Raw genomic sequence first — 10860 nt, 5'->3', positions numbered from 1 at the left:
AAACCTGCGTCTTTTTTTTTTTTTTTACCTATGTAGATCAAGACATCATCATGACGATCTAAGATGCCTTGGTAGATCAGAAAAGTTGCAGAGACATGGGAATACGAGGGAAAAAGAACTATGATGATAGTTTCTTACAAGTAACTAAGAAAAAACGGTCCCTAAAAACATAATTTTACAACAGAGATTTGTTATGTGTATATCATAGTCATCAGCCAATGTAGATTCCATTACGTTTATTACGCAACTCAGTTCCTGTTAATTTTCGGCGAATGCTACTACTTCACCAAATAACTACATCATAAAAAATTCTGTTTTTGACAGAAAACTCCCGACTCAAGAAAGTTTTTTATTGCGTCACTGCCTCTTCATTACACAAATTAAATGTCGCTAGTACTCAAGAGAAAACTTATTCTGCATTTATTCTTGCTTTTGATGTCTAATATTGCTCCATTAATGCAGACTGGTCAAGTTGGATAGATGGGCACGGATTACGTTACGTTTCTAAAAACTGCAGGCGAAGAACTGATGAAAGAATTATGGAGCAGCTGTACATATCAACACATAAGACGGATCTTGGGAAATGTAGAATGCAGCAGATATGCTGAAATGAAGAGAACGGTGGAGCGTACAGGAACGGAGAATGGCGTCAATCAAACATAAAGGTTGTATTAAATGTTCTAGGTACAGCTGTCACCTAAATTCCCCATGAAAATCCGAGCTTTCAGCAACATCCAACATTCAATTTATGCGTGTTGTATGGAGCTGGTTGGGATCAGAGACTGTATTATGAACTTATCAAATAATTTTTAGCTGCAGAAAATGTTTATGATGGCACACTTACTAAAAACATTACACAGAAAATAAAGAAAAAGAATAATAAACAACTGCTACACGTATAGTAAAGAAATCCATTGCTTGCATACCATTCACAAGCAAACTCTATTACGGAACTGCCATTACTTTCAAACTGCACAACATTAACAGCGCTTTCACAACACATAACACAAGGCAGTACACACTGAGACACAAATAAAGACAAATTATCACGCATTTACAAAATAGTGTGTAGAATATGTAAAGCCATCGATGAGGTAAAAAAAAAAAAAAAAAATAAAAATAAAAAGATGAAACTAAAAAATTATGCTAAATCAAATCAGCATGGCCACCCAAATTCAGGATACTCGCCACATTTTCCAAAATATCGTCAACGATCCTCATTTAGTGTATAAAGTGGATAAGGGCCAGAAAATAGAGGTATGAAGAACAAGAACTTTTCGCTTACGGAAATGCTAAATGATAAGCTAGAAAACAACAACGAAAATTTCATCAAAACGTTTTTCAATGTGGATTCTTGTCTAGTTATTACAAAGAGTTAACTCGAAATTTAAACAAAATTATTGCCCTAATTACTGAATAACCAAGAAATACCAAACAATCGTAATATTGAATATGTGCCATGTCATAAATATGCTTATATAGTTAAGATCGCATTTTCATTGTTTGTGCTACGTAAGCAAATGAAATAAGTTACAAACTTCTTACGCTGAGAAATGAGAAGTAGAGATCTGTCGTACTTGATAAAAACTTTCTATAGGAAATAAGGCATAAGTATTTATTTGTTTTCGACAACCGGTATCGACATGCTTTGCTGCGGTCTTCTGATCTAATTTTTTTTTCTTTCTACAAAACATGTTTATCGTCAGTTGGAACCTCATATCAAGTTCTCATGGTAGTACATAAAAGGTGGCACACTGTGCAAAGGTTTGTCAGAAATAAAACTTTTACAGTTAAAAGCAGTTGTGCACATGGCCCTCGTATGTAGCGCTCACAGATGATTTCTAAGTCGTAAAACACGCACGGTATATGTAACTGTAGCGCAACTGATGATGGCAGCACTGCTAATAAATATTGGCTAAAATTGTCTAAAACATTAAAAATTATTGCAGAGATATTAATCATTTTCCTTGTCAATAAAGCAGCTGGCTGGTGACGTGAAGTATTATTGGATTCACACAGAAGTAAATGACGTAGCTGTGCTGTCTGGGACCATAGATTACATTGGCACCAGCGATGAAACCTTCCTCGCAGCACCTTTCTTTCCATTATGACAGTACTACGAGAATCCCTCTATCCCACCACCAACCTGTCGGTATTTTGCTGAAAAGTCTCGCAATCTCCAGTGCGTCTTTATCTTAACAGTCCGTTGTACTCACAGCGACAGAAAACGAAAAGCACTAAAAATGTGGCCATGTGTGAGTAGGAGTTGCGGTCTGAGGGTTCCGTACAAACTTAATTGTGTATATAGACAGTTCATCCATTTTGGGAATCGAGAAACTCCACGATTTTTACCTGTTAACAACACTGATGCTGGCAAGATATTCGTCCTATTAATTTCAAGAGTTTCGAGAATGTTTTAATTTAAAATTAGCAGCAGTATAATAACAATGGACAAAATAAATATGTTTTTCGTGTGGTATAATTACAAATTAACAGTTTTCTAATTTTTTTTACTTCACTTTTTCTGTGAAATCTTTCTTCTTGCCAAATGTCATGGTTCTAGGCCAACGGGAAATATCCTTTAGGTTTTAATGAGTAAGTTTGCGAGTATGAAAATAAGTGACATAAATGGCCATACATTTTAATGCATCGACTTGAAAGCTTCAATTTTTTACGCCGCCAAGGGATCACAGACTTTAGCATATGACAGTTTCAACTTTCCCTCAAAAGAAAGATTTTAACGGTCGCAAAGAAACAGGCAAACGGACGAAAAGTGACACTACGGTGGTTCGGTTTTTAGCGATTTAGGTACAGAACACGTAAAAGGAAGGATGTGGTCTCCAGAATGAGGTTACAACGGCTCCTGAGCAATTCATCGACCTACCTCTATGTACATATAAGCATGAACTTCTCTTTGTACCTTAGGCTTTCTTAATTTTCTCTCGCACATACTGTTCGATCAGAATTAAAATAAAAATATTACCTGCCCGCTGGTTCTGGCCGAAGTTATCAGGAAGTTCCCCTTTATTGTAAGGCAAATGCTGGAACTATCAATAACTTTTCACCGACTCCCAAGTGGGACTCCCCCCCCCGCCCCTTTCCTTCCTCCAGCACCAGCTTGCGTGGTATTCGGCTGCAGAGTCCTTGGCTTTGCAAAGAGTCATTGCTCGAACACCACCAAGTTACACCCTCTGGGGAAGAGAACAAAAAGTATTTAAAAAAATATGCTATCGCCGGACACCACACAAATCATTACAATGGCATTATGCACATGCAGAACACAAAATATGCAAACAAACAATTTTAATTCTTGTCTGGAACAGTGGAGACCATTTCCCCAGTATTAAATTAAAATAGATCCAAGGTTCTGATTAAGGGTTTTGAAGGCTTCCCTTGGGTGTTAGGTAAATGTGGGAAATGGTAGTCTCCTCCCATTTATTCCCAGCTAGGAGCTATAATAACTGGCTGAAAGGAACCGCGACTGTATTGGATGTTTGAAAGTCTTTGTATCAAATGTCTAGGGATAATAGATTGCACAATGTGGAACATCGTTTGTTAGAGACAAATATTCACTGATTCCTGCCGTCGATGACAGGAATCATTTTATCCAATTCCCCTGCAATGGAACGACGATGTTTCAAAGAACTAGCAATTTTTACTAAGCAGGTGATCTGCATCTGCATATAACCTACCCCAGTAAACTGACAGTGAGTTTCAAGAAGAAAATCTAAGAATAAATGTCTCTAAGCGATTAAAGATACTTTAGGAGTGAAACTGGAACTTCAATTGTGACGGCCTACCCCTTCCAAGCTGAGAAGATGGCTGGATTATAGGCAACACACATTGCATATGCTCGCCGCAGAGAGCAATTCCCTATGCATGAGCACAACCTATAATAAAAGGCTATTAGTGTAGCCAGAAGGCGTCTGCGAAAAATTTGTCTCTGCCAAGCGTTGTTCCGTATGGTGTGGTCTGTCACTCCAAGACGGTTGATTTAAAAATTTAAACAAGAAAACAAAAAAAGACCTGTATAATGGTACGGAACTAAAACAGCCCGTTCTACTACTTGGAATGGAGAATAAAAAGTGTAAAAATATTATAGGTAGTACCAAGTCAACGGCTTTGCCACAGTGGTAACACCGGTTTCCGTCAGATCACCGAAGTTAAGCGCTGTCGGGCTTGGCTAGTACTAGGATGGGTCACCGTCCGAGTCTGCCGATCGCTGTTGGCAAGTATGGTGTACTCAGCCCTCCTACGGCCAGTTGAAAACATACTTGATTGAGAAGTAGCGGCTTCGGTCACGAAAACTGACAACGGCCATGAGAGTGGTGTGCTGACCACATACCCCTCCGTGTGTGCATCCAGTGACACCTATCGGCTTGAGAATGACACGGCGGTCGGACGGCACCGTTGGGCCGTCCGAGTCCTGCTCGGACGGAGAATCAGTACCAAGTTACCAAGTGCTGACTTTTAGTTATTGCTGAATGAGTGCTTCGTACCTATACTAAAGTTGTTGACACGCATTCTACAATCCAGTCTCTTTGTTAAACTATTCCTAGTTACCTGAAGCGTGAGCTAGATTCTATATCTCTTCAAATAAGTACTTCAGTTTATTCGTAATGCTGTGCTTCACAACAACTGTTTCCAGCTTTCTGTACGGTATGTACCAATGGTGTTCGGTAGAATCCTTGGAAACGCCTCGAATGTGATGTTCCACGTACAATGTAACCTTCCTCTTCCTAATCGTCGTACTGAATTTCGACGTAACTGACGTTGATCGCATATGCCTAATGAAATTTTATAGTGAGTAAGGCTTTCGTTGCCGGAGGAAAATAACACCGGTTAGAGCAAACTGTACAACACACTCTTCTGAAAGAAGAATCTATTCCCAACTTAAGCGCCGACCGAAGTGGCCGAGCGGTTCTAGGCGCTACAGTCTGGAACCGCGCGACCGCTACGGTCGCAGGTTCGAATCCTGCCTCGGGAATGGATGTGTTTGATGTCCGTAGGTTAGTTAGGTTTAAGTAGTTCTAAGTTCTGGGGGACTAATGACCACTGCAGTTAAGTCTCATAGTGCTCAGAGCCATTTGAACCATTTTTGAACGAAACTTCAGCTAAATACTGATGATAATTTTGAAATGGGTGAAATATAGTGCAATCGCTCGAGAACCGCAAAGGGGGGAACAATGGTACCACGTAATATTTACTACAAAAATTACCGATAGTGTGGTTCATGGTGTGGGTTCCTGTAGTCATGTCCTAGTCCATGAACCACGGGCAACGTATGAATAGCCAAGTAAGTGGTCCCGACAGTCGGGATACCAGTTACATATTCTGAGTCGTGGTCACCTTTGTGCTCATACGGCAAAGACTACTAAATCCACCGGTTAGTCCCACAACCGTTAGGGGTAAAACCCATTGGGACTCGGGGCAAGTAAGGCTAGCAACCTGCTTCCCTGGTACTTTAAATATGATGCTGGCAACAATCAGAGCAAACTGCCTCGGACCTTTGGAGGTGACGGAGTCCCACCTCTAACTGACAAACCAGGGACTCCTAAGATACGACTTGGCAAACAAATGGTAACGAGATGGGGAGCTATTAATATCAGTGGGGGCTACTCTGGGAAGAAGGTAGAGCTAACAGAGGCTGCAAATAAGATGGGGCTGGACGTTTTAGCTGTTAGTGACATTCGGGTAAGGAGTGAGAAAGAAGAGGAAGTGGAAGAATACACGGTCTACCTCTCAGGAGTCAAAGCAGGAATAGCACAATGGGGTGTAGGGCTTTATATCAGAAAAGAAATGGAACCCAGCGTAGTTGCAATAATTTATGTAAACGAACGACTGATGTGGATAGATTTGACAGTGTCTATCAAGAAAATTAGGACTGTGTCAGTACTTTCGCATTGTGAAGGGACAGATCAAGATAAGATGGATAGTTTTTATGAGGCACTCAGTGATGTAGTTGTTAGAGTAAAGGACAAGGACAGTATTCTGCTCATGGGTGACTTTAACACCAGGATTGGAAATCGAACAGAAGGGTATGAAAAGGTTATGGGTAAATTTGGAGGGAATATGGAGGCCAACAGGAACGGGAAACAACTCTTGGATTTCTGCGCCAGTATGGGCTTGGTAATCACAAACTCCTTTTTTAAACATAAGAACATTCACCGGTATACTTGGGAAGGCAGGGGAACCAGATCTGTCATTCACTGTATAATAACAGATCAGGAAGGCTGTGAGGGACACACATGTATTCAGGGGATTCTTTGATGACACTGATCATTATTTAATCTGCAGTGAAATTGGGATTGTGAGGCCGAAAGTGCAGGAGGTCAGGTCCATATGTAGGAGGATAAGAGTGGAGAAACTTCAGGATAAGGAAATCAGGCACAAGTACATAACAGCGATCTCAGAAAGGTACCAGTTAATTGAATGTAGTCAATTACAGTCATTGGAAAAGGAATGGACAAGGTACAGGGACACAGTACTAGAAGTGGCTAAAGAATATCTTCGAACAGTAGTGTGTAAAAGTAGGATGAAGCAAACATCTTGGTGGAATGACACAGTCAAGGCAGCCTGTAAAATGAAAAAGAAGGCGTATAAAAAATGGCTACATACTAGAACTCAGGTAGACAGAGAAAGTTACGTTGAAGAAAGAAACAAAGCCAAACAGATAATTGCAGCATCCAAGAAGAAATCTTGGGAAGACTTTGGAAACAGGCTGGAGACTATGAGTCAAGCTGCGGGAAAACCATTATGGAGTGTAATTAGCAGTCTTCGAAAGGGAGGTAAGAAGGAAATGACAAATATTTTGGACAGGTCAGGAAAACTGCTAGTGAATCCCGTGGATGCCTTGGGCAGATGGAGGGAATATTTTGAAGAGTTGCTCAAATGCGTTCAGTAATGTTTCAGATTTAGAGGTAGAATGGGATAGGAATGATGATGGAAATAGGATCACATTTGAGGAAGTGGAGAAAATGGTCAATAGATTGCAGTGCAATAGAGCAGCTGGGGTGGATGAAATTAAGTCGGAACTCATCAAATACAGTGGAATGTCGGGTCTTAAATGGCTACACAGAATAATTGAAATGGCCTGGGAGTCGGGACAGGTTCCATCAGCCTGGACAAAAGCAGTAATCACACCAATCTTTAAACATGGAAACAGAAAAGATTGTAACAACTACAGAGGTATCTCTTTAATCAGCGTTGTGGGTAAAATCTTCTCAGGTATTGTTGAAAGGAAAGTGCGAGTATTAGTTGAGGACCAATTGGAAGAAAATCATTGTGGGTTTAGGCCTCTTAGAGGTTGTCAGGACCAGAGCTTTAGCTTACGGCAAATAATGGAGAAGTGTTATGAGTGGAACAGGGAATGATATCTATGCTTTATAGATCTAGAAAAGGCATATGACCGGGTTCCTAGGAGGAAGTTATTGTCTGTTATACGAGATTATGGAATAGGAGGCAAACTTTTGCAAGCAATTAAAGGTCTTTACATGGATAGTCAGGCAGCAGTTAGAGTTGACGGTAAATTGAGTTCATGGTTCAGAGTAGTTTCATGGGTAAGACAAGGCTGCAACCTGTCTCCACTGTTGTTCGTATTATTTATGGATCATATGTTGAAAACAATAGACTGGCTGGGTGAGATTAAGATATGTGAACACAAAATAAGCAGTCTTGCATATGCGGATGACTTAGTTGTGATGGCAGATTCGATTGAAAGTTTGCAAAGTAATATTTCAGAGCTAGATCAGAAATGTAAGGACTATGGTATGAAGATTAGCATCTCCAAAACAAAAGTAATGTCAGTGCGAAAGAAATATAAACGGATTGAGTGCAAAATAGGAGGAACAAAGTTAGAACAGGTGGACGGTTTCAAGCACTTAGGATGCATATTCTCACAGGATGGCAACATAGTGAAAGAACTGGAAGCGAGGTCTAGCAAAGCTAATGCAGTGAGCGCTCAGCTACGATCTACTCTCTTCTGCAAGGAGGAAGTCAGTACCAAGACTAAGTTATCTGTGCACCGTTTAATCTTTCGACCAACTTTGTTGTATGGGAGCGAAAGCTGGGTGGATTCAGGTTACCCTATCAACAAGTTGAGGTTATGGGTACGAAAGTAGCTAGGATGATTGCAGGTACTAGTAGATGCGAACAATGGCAGGAGGGTGTCCACAATGAGGAAATCAAAGAAAAACTGGGAATGAACTCTATAGATGTAGCAGTCAGGCCGAACAGGCTTAGATGGTGGGGTCATGTTACACGCATGGGAGAAGCAAGGTTACCCAAGAGACTCATGGGTTCAGCTGTAGAGGGTAGTAGGAGTCGGGGCAGACCAAGGAGAAGGTACCTGGATTCGGTTAAGAATGATTTTGAAGTAATAGGTTTTACATCAGAAGAGGCATCAATGTTAGCACTGAATAGGGGATCATGGAGGAATTTTATAAGGGGGGCTATACTCCAGACTGAACGCTGAAAGGCATAATCAGTCTTAAATGATGATGATTATGATGATGATGATGATTATTGATAGTAAAAAGAAAACTCTCATTAGCTTAAGAGGGATAACCGCCAGCCCGTTATAGCAATGAATCTGCAGAATCTTAAGAAATGTAACGGCAAAGAAATTTAAGCATACAATCACTGACGTGGCAACGGAAGGTTGTCACATTTTTCCACAGCACAACATTTCACCAGAAAATAAGTGAACCAGGAAGCACTGAGTTTGCAGAAAGGGAAGTAGTGGTTGGGAAGGGAGTGAGACGGGGTTGTAGCCTCTCCCCGATGTTATTCAATCTGTATATTGAGCAAGCAGTGAAGGAAACAAAAGAAAAATTCGGAGTAGGTATTAAATTCCATGGGAAAGAAATAAAAACTTTGAGGTTCGCCGATGACATTGTAATTCTGCCAGAGACAGCAAAGAACCTGGAAGAGCAGTTTAACGGAATGGACAGTGTCTTGAAAGGAGGATATAAGATGAATATCAACAAAATCAAAACGAGTATAATGGAATGTAGTCGAATTAAATCGGGTGATGCTGAGGGTATTAGATTAGGAATTCAGACACTTGAAGTAGTAAAGGAGTTTTGCTATTTGGGGAGCAAAATAACTGATGATGGTCGAAGTAGAGAGGATATAAAATGTAGACTGGCAACGGCAGGAAAGCGTTTCTGAAGAAGAGAAATTTCTTAACATCGAGTATAGATTTAAGTGTCAGGAAGTCGTTTCTGAAAGTATTTGTATGGAGTGTAGCCATGTATGGAAGTGAAACATGGACAATAAATAGTTTGGACAAGAAGAGAATAGAAGCTTTCGAAATGTAGTGTTACAAAAGAATGTTGAAGATTAGATGGGTAGATCATATAACTAATGAGGAGGTATTGAATAGGATTGGGGAGAAGAGAAGTTTGTGGCACAACTTGACAAAAAGAAGGGACCGGTTAGTAGGTCATGCTCTGAGGCATCAAGGAATCACAAATTTTGCATTGGAGGGCAGCGTGGAAGGTAAAAATCGTAGAGGGAGACCAAGAGATGAATACACTAAGCAGATTCACAAGGGTGTAGGTTGCAATAAGTACTGGGAGATGAAGAAGCTTGCACAGAATAGGGTAGCATGGAGAGCTGCATCAAACCAGTCTCAGGACTGAAGACCACAACAACAACAACAACATTCTGAAACACTACATTTTGAAAGTAAAGTAAACTAAGTTACTGGTTAAATTAATGACAGGCTTAACTTAAATTTTTTTATGTAAAAAAACTGACTTTCAGTAACCTCAGTGTAACGTAATGCAAAATTTAGAGAAGAGCAAGCGATTTACCTTTGATTATTGAAAGATTGAATTGAATTTACTCTGAGCAAATGAGTAACTGGTTTTACTATTAAAATAACACTAAAATGCATGACAAACCAGCAGAAGTCACTCCCTAAGATAAATATAGAATAAAAAAATTGCACACTCTTAATTTGTTCTGTATCTTTAGTTATTAGTTTATTCAGTAAAATTTTACGTTGTTTTAAGTGAACGATGTCAATACTAAAATCTGCAAATTAGTTTAGCCTCTGTTTTGCAATACAAGAACGAACAGTTACAGAGGCAGAAAATTTAAAACTGGCATCAAAGAGTAAATCAATTTTCATATTCTTACGAAACTCGGTGATTGCATGGAAAGGAAAGGGACCCTGCCTGGTAATAATGTCGGTAGATAATGACACCACTGGTGCCCTACAAGTCGTAACTATTGCAAGTTATTATTCAAGTTAGTCATACTTCGTGAAAGAAATGTAAATGGGTAAAGCCTCTACGTTCCTGTATCCGTCAGTTAAGTCTTACGATGTTGTAGCTGTGCGGACGGCGATGAATGAAGCGACGACAATGCTGAGCTGTCGTTGCTGCTGCTGCTGTATCAGAACCTCGAGTCGTCTCCAGAGCCACGGATAATTACGGGACAGGCAGTAGTTAGAATTGCAGCTTCCCCCGCATTTCCACGCCTACCGTGCTCTCAAACTCGCGGGTTAACGAATTAGGCACGCCTACACTGGCGCGGTCATAGCTGCACACCGCGTTGGAGGGGGGAGCCCGACAAACACTTCCGCATTCTTTCCATCATTCAAGCTGCTCTGCTTCCTCTTTGCTCGCAACACGACCCAGAGTCTCCATATGCAAAGATAAACAACGGCACAGTTACTGCCGTTTCGTCGTTGCTATCAGTACGTTAAATAAAGTTCCCTTGGCTATTACCCATCAATTTACAATATTTTCGTTATAATTACGATCAATTATGTACAGTCAGAAATAAATCCACTCTTACATCGTTTACTTATTAAATATAGTTTCTTTAATACAGCTTTCAGCTTCAGAA

At 40.3% G+C, this 10860-nt stretch overlaps 1 pseudogene; it reads left to right on the top strand.

Annotated features, from left to right (window-relative positions):
* Positions 1–4112: 4112 nt before the first annotated feature.
* LOC124709214 lies at positions 4113–4231 on the top strand (annotated as a pseudogene).
* The last annotated feature ends 6629 nt before the right edge of the window (positions 4232–10860 follow it).

Source organism: Schistocerca piceifrons, chromosome 7 (assembly GCF_021461385.2).
Source record: "Schistocerca piceifrons isolate TAMUIC-IGC-003096 chromosome 7, iqSchPice1.1, whole genome shotgun sequence".
In the NCBI taxonomy this organism is placed as follows: Eukaryota; Metazoa; Arthropoda; class Insecta; order Orthoptera; family Acrididae; genus Schistocerca; species Schistocerca piceifrons.
This window is presented reverse-complemented; position numbering and strand designations above follow the sequence as displayed.